Source organism: Tursiops truncatus, chromosome 2, assembly GCF_011762595.2.
Source record: "Tursiops truncatus isolate mTurTru1 chromosome 2, mTurTru1.mat.Y, whole genome shotgun sequence".
Lineage (NCBI taxonomy): Eukaryota > Metazoa > Chordata > Mammalia > Artiodactyla > Delphinidae > Tursiops > Tursiops truncatus.
In genome coordinates this window covers 62,977,281-62,993,484 of record NC_047035.1, presented here as the reverse complement: position 1 = coordinate 62,993,484, position 16,204 = coordinate 62,977,281, and the positions used below count along the sequence as shown (strand labels likewise).

At 36.8% G+C, this 16,204-nt stretch overlaps 1 protein-coding gene and 1 pseudogene across 5 annotated transcripts in view; one reads left to right on the top strand and one right to left on the bottom strand.

The window, feature by feature from the left end:
• The window catches only part of RALGAPA1 (Ral GTPase activating protein catalytic subunit alpha 1), a 219,904-nt gene that overhangs the window by 196,363 nt on the left and 7,337 nt on the right, over positions 1-16,204 (bottom strand). The gene's annotated exons all lie outside the window — the stretch shown is intronic.
• On the top strand, positions 10,139-11,882 carry LOC117311054 (E3 ubiquitin-protein ligase RING1-like; annotated as a pseudogene).

The following is a 16,204-nucleotide window of genomic DNA, read 5'->3' as shown; positions in this document are numbered from 1 at the left end:
AGCATGTGTGACTACAGTTAATACTGTATTACATATTTGAGAAGTGCTAAGAATAGATCTTAAAAGTTGTCACCACAAGAAAAGAAAAATGTTGTAATTATGTATCTGGTGACAAACATCAACTATACAAATATCAAATCATGTTGTACACCTGAAACTAACATAATGTTATGTATCAATAATACCATAATACGTCAACTGAAAAAAAGAGAAGAAAAAGAAGAACAAAGCTGGAAAACTGACACTTTCCAGTTTCTAAGCTTACTACAAATTACAGCGATCAAGATAGGGTGGTGCTGCTGTAAGGATAAACATACAGATGAGTGGAATAAAGTTGAGAGTCCAGAAATAAACTCTTACACTGATGGTCAAATGATTTTAAACAAGGGTATTAAGACAACTCAACAGGGGAAAAACAGTTTTTTCAACAAATGGTGCTGTGACAACTGAATATCAATATGCAAAAGAATGAAGCAGGATCACTACCTCATACCATATACAAAAATTAACTCAAAATGGACCAAAGCCCTAATTGTAAAAGCTAAAACTATAAAACTCTTAGAAGAAAACATGATCTTGGACTAGTCAACTGTTTCTTAGATATGACACCAAACTCACAAGAAACAATTAAAAATAAACTGGACTTCATCAAAACTCAGAATTGTTTTGCCTTAAAGGGCACTACAAAAAAAGTGAAAAGACAATCTACAGAATAAGAGAAAATATTTGCAAATTGTATATCTGACAAAAGAAACAATAACCCAATTAAAAATAGGGAAAGGATTTGAATAGACATTTCTCCAAAGGAGGTATACAAATGGTTAATAAGCACACGAAAAGATACTCAACCTCATTAGCCATCAGGGAAATGCAAATCAAAATCAAAATGTGATACCACTACCCATCCACTATGATGACTATACCCAGAAAGACAGACAGTAACAAGTGTTCGGAAATTACAATGCCTTCATACATTGCTGGTGGAATATAAATTATGCAGCTACTTTGGAAATGGTTTGGCAATTCCTCAAAAAGGTAAATATGGAATTAACATATTACCCAGCAATTCAACTCCTACAACAGTATATACCCAAGAATTGAAAACATATGACCACACAAATGTTCATATCATTATTCATAACAGTAAAAAAGTGGAAACAACCCAAATGGCCATCAACTGATAAATAAAATATTGTATATCCATAGTTATTATTAAGCCATAAAAAGAGATACTGTTACATGCTAAAACAGTGATGAACCTTGAAAACATCATTAAGTGAAAGAAGCCAGACACAAAAACCACATATTTTGTGATTCCATTTATATGAAACATCTAGAGTGGTCAAATACATAGAGATAGAAGTAAATTAATGGTTGCCAGGGTTAGAGAGTAAGGGGAAATGGGGAGTGACTACTAATGGGTGTAGGTTTCTGTTTTACTGATCTATCTCTTTTAGCCAGCCTAATATTCAACTCCTTGACATCCCGATTTGTGAGATCTGCCAGACCCTAACTGACTAACTAAATCTGAAAGCTAGAACTTCTTGGCTAGTCTGAAAAGAATTAATCTGAAAAGAAATAGAATTAATGGAAATCAGACTGAAAAAATATTTTTTTCCTAAATCTAGAAATTACAAACTGTTATATCACCAATTAGAGATGTTTACTTCAAGCAAATGTACCACCTTCACTTTTACAGAGCCAAAGATTAGCCAGCTCCTAGTATACAACTATTATATAAAATAATGTCTTCTTTGTTTTTTTAATTGAGTAGTCAGACAATAGGAAAGCAATCAAAATACAGTACTACTAATGTTCTGGATTCAGTTCTATACCTCCAAAATAGAAAATAGTTTCTCAATTCATATCCCTAAACTCAAAGGCATCCTTCTGAATACTGAAAATAGTTAAACATATGCATATTTTAAAATGAGTAAGGGGAAGTAAATACTATTACACTAGGAAAAGAAAATATACTTTAAAACAACAGAGGATAAAAGCAGAATGAGTTAGAATGGGAGAAGTTAATTTTAAACACTGTATAGACCATGCTTCTCAAATTATCTATAAAGGGACAGTTTTTTTTAATTTTTTAAATTCCAATTCAACACAAACCAAAGCTTACAATAAATTACTAGAAAATAAAGTGAAAAGCACCTAGAATGGTCTATACTCTATTCAACGAGACAAGTCCTTAATCACACGATTGGATGTCACAGCATTATCAAATTGAGATAAGCTTCTCAACACCTCAATCTCTGCACTTAACATGTTACAGACCTGTAATAAACAGGCGGTAAACTAGCACCAGTCTGCAGGCTACATTTTGAGTAAGAGTAGTACTGACTGGGAAGGAATGATGCAGAGGTTTTGATGTATAGACTGAGTAGCCTTGATACTGGTACGGGAAGTGAGAAATCTGTTCCTGCAATGAATTCACCAATAAAACATGATTTCAAAAGGTAGAATGATATAGTCAGAGAAGTGGCATAATCTCTACTTCCTAAATTCTCATTAAAACCTGGTTACCAAATCTCATAAATCATCTCCCCACATTATCTCCCACATACTCAATCCTTTCTATTCACCTTGCCATTAAATCGTAATTTCTAGGGTGAGGCCTGATATCTTTATTTTTTAAAAGCTTGGAAGACCACTGCCTTCAACATTCCTGCATTCATAGCTGTGCTCTTATCATTACCTTCCCCCAAACTGCTCTTCTTCTACTTCTATCTACTGAAATTCTAATAATCTTTCAAGGTACACCTCAAACGACCCAGCTTCATGAAGCTTTCTCCAAGGCCTCCCATTTATATATGATCCTCTGTCTTTAACACTCATAACATGTTTCATATTTGACATGACTCTCTTACTATACCAGCAACTTCTTTATTCCTTTGCAGTTGCCCAAAACCTAGCAAAGCACTATATATAGTTAGTTATTCAAATGGTTGCTCAGATCTATTATTTTCAGATTTTTAAAGAAATAAACAGAAGCAAAGATGAATACTTATTTTTCTTAAAGACAATTTTCAGATTTTCAAAGAAATAAATGGAAGCAAAGATGAATAATCATTTTTCTTAAAGACAATTTACAAGAAATGGCATGATTACAAGAAGCAGCTTACAGTAACAACCAACTTGCCTCTAGAAGGCCCTAAGGACAACTGAAGGGAAAAAAAAAAAAGACTGGGAACCTTGAAGCTACTGATTTGAAAAAATTCAGACAATGACAACAAATTTTTGGTAACACAAATACACCTTTTACTAGCTATGCTACTTTAGTTTGGGGTGGTGAAGCAAAGAATAATTTTCCTAAGCAATGCAATTTAAAGATTTCTTTATGTTTATGCAAAATAAAATACCAACAATGAATTTCATTTCCTTTCATTCGTTCAATTCTTTACTTTCCCAAAATATAACTTTTAAATAAGTCTCTCTCTAACTTACCCATTTTTAATAGGTTAAAGACTGAAAATAAAGTACAGAATCTAGACCATTATCAAGTTATTCAGAGGTTTGTACTCTATTTTTTAAAAACAAACTTTGCTTGACTTTGAATAGGTCTTAATATCTGATTCAATTTCATCATCTTTAAGGTTCCAATTAAAATTTGAATGTTTTAAATTCTTCCATAAATTCTGTGCTTCAAATGCATTTTTTTCATGTAATCTTCCAATAATACCTGAGATGTTACTATTTTAATTTTACAGACAGGCAAAGTATCTATAAAGTGTTAAGTAGATAATACAGCTGAGATCAGAACACAGATATTATGACTTTCCCCACTATATCACCCTGCTTACGAGCCATTTAATACTCAAGTTTCCATGGGGATCAATTACTATTTGCCACACTGGTCTGTTGAAAAAATTAAGTCAGGTAACACATGTGAAATGCTTGGTCCAGAACCTGTCACATATAAATGTTCAAAAATATTAACTCTTATTTCCAATATATGACAGCTGCTTCTATAAAAATGTTTATTCTTTAAAAACTTTCCAAAGATAATGAAGAGATGGAACCATTATTTATTAAGTAATTATTAGAATGCTAACAATTCCTGAGAATCATAATGTTCAACTAAAGGAATATACCTAAATTCTAAAATCAACCCCCAAATAATATTTAGATTAGTTCAAATTTTTCACTATTCTAAACAACACTGCAGTGATCCTACACACTCATCCACTTACTTCCTTAGAAAAAATACTAAGAGGGACTTCCCTGGTGGCGCAGTGGTTAAGAATCTGCCTGCCAATGCAGGGGACACGGGTTCGAGCCCTGGTCCAGCGAGATCCCACATGCCGCGGAGCAACTAAGCCCATGTGCCACAACTACTAAGCCTGCACTCCAGAGCCTGCAAGCTACAACTACTGAGCCCAAGTGCCACAACTACTGAAGCCCACGCACCCAGAGCCCATGCTCTGCAACAAGAGAAGCCACCACAATGAGAAACCTGTGGACTGCAACGAAGAGTAATCCCCGCTCACCACAACTAGAGAAAGGCTGCACAAAGACCCAACGCAGCCAAAAATAAAATAAATTTATCAAAAAAAAAGAAAAAATATTAAGAAATGGAAGTGCTAGTTTCAAAGCATATACATATGTACATTTAAATTTTTGACAGTTAACAAACTGCCCTCTAATTTAGATTCAGCCAGTAATGTATGAGAGAATCTCTTTCCATATTTCATAAATTTTTAACAGTCCATAAATTAAGGAAATTTACTTCTTTAAACGTTGCAAGTGTTTCTTGCAACGTTTGTTCTGTTCGTCTTTTATCTCTGTTAATGATGGGTTTTACTATTAGAAATTTAAAATGTTTTATAAAGGCAAATTTACCAATCATTTTCATGACAATTTCTAACTTTGCTGTGAGTTTTAAGAGTTGTCTTCCTTATCCCAATATTTCAAATATATTTGCTTAATTTGCCTTCCATTTTATACTGAAGAATCAAAATAATGTAGAACAAATTCTGTTATAAGATATAAAGTAGTGATCTATAAATGTTTTTATCCAAATGAACATTCTTTCCTCCTAATCTTTATCTAAACCACCATTTAATGAAGTGGTCACATGTGCTCCTTCTGCAGCAAACAGAAGTCATCCCTTTTAAATTTAACATCCTTTTTAAATGTACCTATTCTTTTTTGTTTTTTTTTGCGGGGGGGCCCACACTGCACAGCATGTGGGATCCTAGTTCCCTGACCAGGGATCGAACCTGCGTCCCCTGCATTGGAAGCACAGAGTCTTAACCACTGGACCACCAAGGAAGTCCCTAAATGTACCTATTCTTGACCATAAAAAAGATGTGCAAATCTTTCTTAGAGAAAAATATAAATTTTTTTATTTACAACCTTTAAGGAAAGCCTAATTAAATAAATGGAGACCCCTTGGGATAGGAAGAATACAGCTGATCCTTGAACAAGACAGGTCTGAACTGCACGAATCCACTTATACATGAATTTTTTTCAATAGTAAATACTACAGCACTACACAATCCACAGTTGGTTGAATCTGTGGAGGCAGAAGCAGCGATATGGACGGCCGACTATAAGTTACATGTTGATTTTCAACTGTGTGGAGGGTTGGTGCCCCAACACCCACGCTGTTCTAGGGTCAACTGTAGATATACTATAGACGTCAATCTCCTTTAAATTAAACCTATAGATTCAAGGCAATACAATTTTTAAAATCCTAACAATATTATACACAGAATTTAACAAGCTGATTCTCAAATTCATATGGAAAAGCAAAAGTACAAAATACAAATAGATTTATATTAGCCTCCTGTGGCGGCTGTGACACATTAGAGCCACAAACTCAGTATTCTGTTCCATCTCCACATCTCCTTCTCTTCTGTGTCTGTCTACAAGTCAGTTTATTCTGTTAGATTGAGGGGGGAGTGGGTGGTATATACTTCAAAGAGGACATGCTGTTGTGCTCACTAGACATAAGTTTTTAAAAAATTAGATGTTATATAGGGTCATGAAGATTTCTTTCAGTAATGGTGAAGATTATCTCATAACCTCTGCCATAATGCCATAAACATTTTTCATGTAATGTCCCATTTTTTTGTTTTTCTTTGTTCTTCTGTTTCACATAGGACAGATTTTAGATTCTGAGCCAGTTTTTTTGCACAGGTCCTTCAGGTAACCCAAGGATTCTTTCTGATCAGAATACTGACTTTAAACGTTTTTTCTACCATTCTTAATTGAAAGGAAGTTACTCACAGAAGAGCAACTTCACTCTCCTCATACCTAATATATTCATTCATGAACTACATAATATTTACTAAGCGCCTTTCATATGCCAGGCACTATGCTGAGTCTAGGGATATGAGGTTGAAGAGACATGCTTCTACTCTCCGGAAGGCTTAAGATACAGGCATGCAAATAAGTAATTACACTGTAATAAATAACCAAATTACTAGAAGTAAGTAGGAAAAGTCCCTATACCTACCAGATGATAAGAGAAGACTTCACCAAAGCTCTACAGATTTTCCCCTGAGACTGAAGGAAGAGTAAAGGCTTTCAGGTATAAGTATGATTTTCTTTCCCTGCTTTTTCTTTAATACAATTGCCATTTTACATAATATAGTATTAGGTGCCTTCTTAATAGCATCTGATCTACTTTCTCACTGCACCAGCGGGCTTCCTAGAATACAATTCTTATTATCACTCATATTCATGTAATACTGCTCTTACGTGAAGTATACCTAACTCATGGTTGGTCCATGATTAATGGATAGTGGTATTTTCTAAAAATGCATTAATGCACACATCCAAACCATATTAAGTTTTCAATTTAGAGTTCATACAAAGTCTACTTCCTTTCTATAGTAGTTATAGCTCCAGACTGCAGTTTTGAAATCCATTAAGTGGGATTATTATTTTGTTGTTGATACTTCTTTCTTTCTTCCTCCTTCCTTCCTCCCTCTTATTCTTTCTTTCTTAATAAGAAGGTTAAAAGAAATGGGTTATTAATGACAGTACAGTAAATAACATTAGCAAAAGCACAGGCATCACAGAAAGTGACGTCTCATTCAGTATTACTGAAATGTAAAATACCAGAGAGGGGTAACAAGAGGTTGAAGAAGATAATGTGACTAAGGTAAATTTATTTTTCTTTTTCTACCACATTGTCAAAGATGCAAGTTTCATGTCTTAGTAACCTGGAGATGACGATGCCATTTACACAAATAGAAAAAAAAGAAAGAATGAAAACAATTTAGATTGTGTAGACATTTGATCTTAGAAAGATCTAACAAACATACTAATCGCCTATTTTTCTATTCTCTCCAAAATCTATTTCTACTGCATGATCCTTCTAAAAGACACATTAAATAATATATGAACATACATATATATACAAATTGTGATTGAATTTAGAATCCAGAAAAAACAATGTTTTAACCAAAAAAAAAAAGAAAGAAAGAAAGAAAGAAAAAGGTATGCTTTCTTTTCTAGGACACTGAAAACTTGTAACCCAACATGTTTCTCTTTTCACTTTGGCTGCCAGGAAATCTAAGAATCAAATTCAATGCCTTATAGCTATAATCAGCTCATCTCTGGAACCTGATAATGTTACCTTTAAGTAATGGCTCTTCGGTTGCTTGTTTTATCACTAATTGTTCTATTCCACATTTTATTCAGTCCTATAAGCCATGTAAAATTCTTTGGATGCAATAAAATCCTTAATGAAAGAAACATTAATGCAAAAATGGCTTACAATATTTTGAAACAGCTTGTTTTACTAAGCAAATTAATCAGTAATATTGTTTATGTAAATAATCTGCTCAGTAAATCACTTCTTCATAAATACACAAAGATAAAACATTTCAATGAAGTCAAATTAATTTTTTAAATCAGTAAGAGTCAAATTAAAGACTATAGTTTATACAAATTAAAGAATATAAAGAGTCTAATGACATGTATATAGGATTACTTGCTAACTTTGCCCATCAAATCCTAAGAACATATTCAAATATCAAGTTAGTTTATTTTTATAGGCAGTTTACACTTCACAATGACTCCTACACATTTTCAGATTTCCAGGCATATCCGTTCCAAGTTAATCTACACCACTTTCAAGTTATTTACTTAATGAACATATATGGTACTTGTTTCTTTTATACATTACTTTTTATACCTAATGAACACTAGGTTATTTTTTTCTAAGATATTTTATTTTATTTTTCTAAGATATTTTAATCTGATTTTCTTTCTGAAAACATTAATATATTCAGATTGGAGAACAATTAGATATTTTTCAGATATAATCAATAATCAACTGATCATAAATTTCTTCTCTGAATGTAAAAAAGTAAAAATATGGGGGCCGAGTTGCTTTGTATGAAGCCAATTTTCAGTCTCATTCATTTAAGAGAACCTCTTATTATCAGCATCTGATGTCCAGTGTCTTGAAAATTGTTGTTTATGTTTCAGGGGTTTTTTTGTTCTTTTGTTTGTCTGTTTCAAGCAGGTACGAACATCAGATAAGGAAAGTCATTCCTGACATATGGCAAACAAACGAGGTATACCTTCAGCTACTCCAGTTTAATGTCTTAAGAGTTTCCAGGCCATGGTGAGAGGAAAGGGAATCCAGGTAGAGCCAGTGGAATCCATGAGTTGAGAAAATGAGCTGATAGTGCAAGGAAACCAAGGTAATTAGAGGCCACAGGACAGAGCACCAAAGAGGAGAGAGCTGTATACAGTGAGATCCTCGAAGACTGGAGAGGGTTCTCTTTCAGTATGATCATAAATAGTTGCAAGGAAACTTCCCAAGACAGGAAAAAGTACTATGTGAGAGAATATGAGAGAACAGTACCAGATACTCACATAAGCTGGGGAACAGCACCTGTTCCCAAGAGTGGGGCTACAAAAAATCCCTCATACCTGTGGGCACTGAATAGAATACTCAGGAAGGTATTGCCTCACAGTAGGTAATAGTCATCCCTAGATGGATCCACTCAACAAACCCTAAAAGCAAGACCTGAAATGATTAAACTGTTTTCAAGTAATTTAACTGCATCCCAGTAAAAAGCTCAAGAATTTATAGGAATACAAAAATATCCAGAAGCTAAGAAGGTAAAATTCAAATATGAGACATCCAAAGATTACTCAGCATACAAAGAGGCAAGAAAACAACCCAGGATGAGAAGAATAATCAACTGATGGAACTGACCCAGAATACACAGAGATGTTAGAATGAGCAGAGGATATTAAGTTATTTTACTTGTATTCCACATGTTCAAGAAGCTAAGAAGATATACAGACAATATAATTTTATACACACACACACACAAAATGAACTAGATAAAAACTACATCTGAGATGAAAAATAAACTAGTGGGATTAATGGCAGATTGCATGTAGCAGAAGAGACTAGTGAATTTGAAGAGTAGAAATAGGAACTACTCAAGATAAAACAGAAGAAAGAATCTAAAAAAATGAAAAGAATATCAGTTCTTTTCCAAAAGCTATGAGTCCCTCCAATATACTAATAATACTTCCTAATATATGAACCTGATATTAATACTTTTTAATATACTAATAAATGAAATAAATAAAAGAATAAATAAATAAAAGTAGGGAGGGGAGAAATAACTGGGAGGAAATGTCCCAAAATTTTCCAAACTTTATGAAAACTCTAAACCCACAAATCTAAGACTCTTGATGAACCCCATGGCAAGAAATATTGAGAAAACTGCACCATGGCACATCATAATCAAACTGCTCAAAACCAATGATGAAGAGAAAATCTTAAAAGCATCCCCAAAAAACTAATTATATATATATATAAATTATATATATAAATATATATATAAATTATATATATATAAATTATATATATATAAATTATATATATATATAAATTATATATATATATATACATACATACAGAGTAAGATAAAGATTACAGCAGACCTAGGGCCCCAGCGCCCGGGCCATGGCGGCGGCGGTGGCGGGAGCTGCTGTTTAAGCAGCGGCTGCGGACCGAGTGAACTCGGCCGGGGAGCCCGGGCACCGGGAGAGGCGCTGTGGTGGTGGGAGCGCAGACGGCTGGAGACTGCCTACCTCTCCTCCTCCCCGGCGGCGGAGGCCTCGTGGCGGGGGTCTGTGCCCGGTCACCATGACGACGCTGACGAATGCCCAGAATGAAAGCAAAACGTGGGAACTGAGTCTGTATGAGCTCCACCGGACCCCTCAGATGTGCCAGAGAGGTAGAGCAAGTATTACTATCTTCATTTGAAAGATAGTAAACAGTTTGAAATTACCTTCGCCGCTCCTCAGTTCCGCATGATGGGTCAGTGCATGTAAGACTCACCTTCAGAGTTTATTAAAAATGGAATTCCCGCTGGCCCCTACCTGTAACATTGCGATACAGTAATAGGATGGGACCCTAGAATCTTCATTTTTAACATGCATCCTAGAGGATTCTTATATAGGTAGTACCAGGACTGCACTGTAAGAAATTCTGTTGACCAAGTAAGTCTTCCACAGATGGAAAATCTATGCCATGCCCATCCCTAGGCCTATCACCAAATCTCAGATCCTCCTATTCCAAAGCTCCTACTCTTAGAATTCCCAATTTCCTCAAGTGGACAACGGGAGGTACCCAAATTCTGACATCTCACTGTATTTCTCAAGACTCCAAGTTCATGGACCACTTGTTTCTAAAACCCCTTTCCCCCCAACCCACCCACTGCCTTTCCACTCATCGACACCTCCAGGAAGCCATCATGGATGGCACAGAGATTGCAGTTTCCCCTCGGTCGCTGCATTCAGAGGTCATGTGCCCCATCTGCCTGGACATGCTAAAGAATACGATGACAACCAAGGAGTGCCTCCACCGATTCTGCTCTGATTGCACTGTCACGGCCCTGCGCAGCGGGAACAAGGAGTGCCCTACCTGCGGAAAGAAGCTGGTATCCAAGCGGTCTCTGTGGCCAGACCCCAACTTCGATGCTCTGATCTCTAATATCTACCCCAGCCGGGAGGACTATGAGGCCCACCAAGACAGGGTGCTCATCCACCTCAGCCACCTGCACAACCAGCAGGTGCTGAGCTCCAGCACTGAGGAGGGGCTGCGCATGCAGGCCATGCACAGGCCCCAGCATGTGAGATGGCGGATGCCTGGGTCAGATCAGACCACAACAATAAGTCAGGAGGAATGAGAACCGGGGGAGGGAGAGGGGGGTGGAGAGGACGTGAGCTCAGACTCTGCCCCTGACTGTGCCCCAAGCCCTGCTCCCAAGCGACCCCATAGAGGAGGCACCGGGGGAGCAGTGTAGGGACAGAGGGAGGTGGCACTGGTGGGGTGGGTGGAGGTGCCGGTTCTGAAGACTCTGGTGACCAGGGAGGGACCCTGGGAGGAGGAACCTTGCCCCCCACCAAGCCCTCCTGGGGCTTCCAGTCCCCCAGAGCCAGGTGGAGAAACTGAGCTCGTGTTCCGGCCCCACCCTCTGCTCGTGGAGAAGGGAGAATACTGCCAAACTAGGTATGTGAAGACAACTGGGAATGCCACAGTGGACCATCTCTCCAAGTACTTGGCCCTGCGCACGGCCCTCGAACGGAGGCATCAGCAAGAGGCAGGGGAGCCAGGACGGCCTGGAGGGGGCGCCTCTGACGCTGGAGGACCTGATGGGGGAGGCGGGGAGGGTGGGGGTGCCAGAGGAGGTGACTGCTCTGAAGAGCCTGCCTTGCCCAGTCTGGAGGGTGTCAGCGAAAAGCAGTATACCATCTACATCGCGCCCGGGGGTGGAGCTTTCATGACACTGAATGGCTCGCTGACCCTGGAGCTGCTGAATGAGAAGTTCTGGAAAGTGTCCCAACCACTGGAGCTCTGCTATGCCCTCACCAAGGATCCAAAGTAACCCCGCAAGGGGACAGCCAGAGGATGGGGACCATGGGGTGTCCCTGAGTCCTGGCCCACCACCCAGCTTCTTTGTCCCCCAGAGTCCCCCAGCCCGGCCAGCCAGCAAGAGGACACAAACGAGGACAAGTGGCTTTTATACAATTATCTATATCAGATTCCTCTATATTGTACAGAGTGGGGTCTGCGCCCCCATCTACTGACTTTTCTGTTGCCCCCAACCTCCCATCCATGCAAGATGTTGGGAAGGGTGAAGAGCCCTTCCCTTCATGCCCTTCTACCAACAACAACAAATTTGCTTTTTTTCCTCTTCGGGGAGGGAAAAAAAAAAAAAAAAAGATAACAGCAGACTTCTTATCAGAAACAATGCAAGCAAAAAAACAGTGGAGTAAAATCTTTCAAGGACAAAGGAAAAAAGCCATCAACCAAGAATTCTAATCGTAGCAAAACATCTTTCAAAAAAGAAGGAAAAATAAAGACTTTTTAACATAAACAAAAGCATAAGGGATCCATCACCAGCAGACCATCATTACAAAACAAATGTTAAAGGAAATCCTTCCAACAAAAACAAAATGATGCTGGCTGGCTGGAAATATCCATCTCTGCAAAGGAATGAAGAGCGCTCAAAATGGTACCACATGGGTAAATATGTATCTTTTTCCTCATTATTTAAAAGTATCTAAAAGATAACTGCTTGCTTAGACAAAACAATTACAGGGTTTACAACATGTATCAATATAAGTGAATGTATGACCAGAAAAGTATAAAGGCTGGGAAGAGAAATTAAAGTACACTCTGTAAAGTTCTTACACAACACAAGAAGTGGTAGAATATCACTTAATAGTAAGTAGACTCTGAGAAGTTGAAGATATATAAATCATACTATAAATCATATAACAACAACTAAAATAAAAGATTATAGCTAATAAGACAAATTTAAAAAATCATAAATGTATTCAACTAATATAAAAAAAGGGAAAACAGAAAACTAAGAAAGATAAGCCAAATAGAAAACAGCAAGATAACAGACACAAACTTAAATCAAACTCAAACAAATCAATAATGACTTTAAATGTATGTCATCCAGATCTAAATGGCAAGTTATTGGTCTGAATCTGAAATGAACAATTACAAGTAATGAGACTAAATCAGTAATCAAAAACCTCCTAACAAAGAAATGTCCAGAACCAGATGGCTTCACTGGTGAATTCTGCCAAACATTTAAAGAATTCATACCAATCCTTCTCAAACTCTTTTCCATATAATGGAAACAGAGGGAGTACTTCCAAACTCATTTTGCAAAGCTAGCATTACCCTGATAACATAACCAGACAAAATCACTACAGAGAAAGAAAAAAAAAAAAAGAAAAGAAAAGAACGTTACAGGCCAATATACCTGGAAAACATAGATCCTTAACAAAACATTGGCAAACCAAACGCAACAATATATTAAAAGGATCATAACCATGATTAAGCGGGATTTATTCCAGGCATGCAAGAATGGTTCAAACATCACAAATTAACCAATGTGATTCACAGATTAACAAAATGAAGGTTAAAAGTCATATGATCATCTCAACAGATACAGAAAAAGCATTTTAAAAAAACTCAACATCACATTCATAATAAATACTCTCGACAAACTGGGTATAGAGGGAATGTACTGCCACATAATAAAGGTCATATATGACAAGCCTACAGCTAACATCATATTCAATGGTGAAAGCTGAAAGAGCAAGGTGCCCACTCTCATCACTCCTATTCAACACAGTATTGGAAGTCCTAGCCAGAGCAATTCGGCCAAAGAGGCAAGAAAAAGAAAAAATAAAAGCCACCAAAATCTGAAAGGAAGAAGTATACCTGTTTCTATTTGCACATGACATGATCTTATAATATAGAAAACCCTAAAGACTCCACTAGAAAACTATCAGACTAATAAATGAATTCAGTACAATTACACAACACAAAATCAACATACAAAAATCAGTTGTGTGGAAATGTAAATTTGTCCAGTCACTATGAAAAATAGTATAAAGGTTCCTCAAAAAGTTAACAATAGAGGGACTTTCCTGGCAGTCCAGTGGTTAAGACTCCACGCTACCACTGCAGGGGGCATGGGTTTGATCCCTGGTTGGGAAACTAAGATCCCACCTCAGGCGGCGTGGCCAAGAAATTTAAAAAAATGTTTAAAAAAAAAAAGGGGGAACTTACCTTGTGACGCAGTGGTTAAGAATCCACCTGCCAATGCAGAGGACACAGGTTCAATCCCTGGTCCAGGGAGATCCCACATGCCACGGAGCAACTAAGCCCACATGCCACAACTACTGAGCCTGCGCTCTAGAGCCCACAAGCCACAACTAGTGAGCCCACACACCACAACTACTGAAGCCCACATGCCTAGAGCCTGTGCTCCGCAACAAGAGAAGCCACCACAATGAGAAGCCCACGCACCACAACGAAGAGTAGCCCCCACTTGCCGCAACTAGAGAAAGCCCACACACAGCACTGAAGACCCAACACAGCCAAAAATAAATAAATAATTTTTTTAAAAAAAATTAACAATAGAACTACCACATGATCCAGCAATTCTACTTCTGGGTATATACCCAAAGGAGACGAAACCACTACTTTGAAGAGATATCTGCACTCCCATGTTCAGTGCAGCATTATTTACAACAGCCAAGACATGGAAACAACCTAAGTGTCTGGCAACAGATGAATGGATAAAGAAAATGTGATATATATACTCATTTGTATGGACATGTGTATGTCCATACAAAGGAATATTATTCAGTCAAAAAAAAGAAGAAAATCCTGTCATTTGCTACAGCATAGGTAGACTTTGAGGGCATCATGCTAAGTGAAATAAGACAGAGAAAGACAAATATTGTATGATCTCGTTTATATGTGAAATTTAAAGACAGCAAACTCATAGAAACAGAGAACAGAATGGTGGTTGAGGCAGGAGGTAGGGGTGGGGAAAATGGGTGAAGAGAGTGAAAAGGTATAAATTTTTAGTTATAAGATAAATAAGTTCTGGGGATATAATGAATAGCACAGTGACAAAGAAAAAAAAGTCATCCAACATCTCAATTCAAAGGCCGAGATTCTTAGATTAGAATAAAAATTAAGACTCAAATATATACTGCCACCAAGAAATCCACTTTATATAAAGAAACAAATAGATTAAAAAGACAGGAAAATATATACTAATCAATGAAAGCAGAAGTCTATATATTACTATCAAAGTAGATTCCAGAGCAAAGACTATTACCAAGGTTAAAGATATCATTTCATAATGCTAAAGAACTCAATTTATCAAGAGGAAATAATAACCCTAAATGTTTAGACACCTAATAACAGAGCTTCAAAATACATTAAGCAAAATCTGATAGAACTCAAAAAGAAATAGACAAACCCCCCCAATTACAGTCAGAAATTTCAGTCCCCCCATCAATAATTTGTAAAAACAAGGAGACAAATTCAGCAAGGATATAGGAGACCTGAACAATACTATCAAACAACTTATCCTGACATTTTTCAAACACTCAACCCACCAAAAGCAGAATATATACTGTTTTCAAGCGAATATGGAACATCCATCAAGTTAAAACATATTCCTGACTGTCAAATTTCGATAAATTTTAAAGAATTCAAGTCATAAAACATATGTTTTCTGACTATAATGAAATCAAATTAGAAATCAATAACAGAAAGATATCAGGATAATCCACCAATATTTGAAGCTAAAAAACACACTTGTATGGATCAAAGAAGAAATCAAAAGGGGAGTTAGAACGCATTTTGGACCTAGCTGTAAATGAAAATACAAAATACCATAATTTGTGGGATGCTGTTTAGGGGAAAATTTATATCACCAAATGCCTACATTAGACAGAAAAAGGTCTCAAATCAATAACCTCAGTTTACACTTTAAGAGGCTACAAAAAGAGCAAATTAAACTAAGACTAAGCAGAAAAAGGGAATAATAAAGACCAAAGCAGAAATCAATGAAATAAAAACAGAAAAACAGAGAAAAATCAATGAAGCCACAAACTGGTCCTTCTAGACGATCAATAAAAGAGATAAGCCTCCAGCCAGAGTGATCAGGAAAGAAAGACAAATTAGGAATAAGAGGGGTGACATCATCACAGATTCTATAGATATCAAAGGACAATAACAGAGCATTATAAACAACTTTATACCTATAAATTTGACAACTTATATGAAATCGGAAAATCCCTTGAACGATACAAACTACCAATGTTCTCTCAAGAAGAAACAGATAACCTGAACAGCCCTCTATTAAAGTAGTTAAAAACC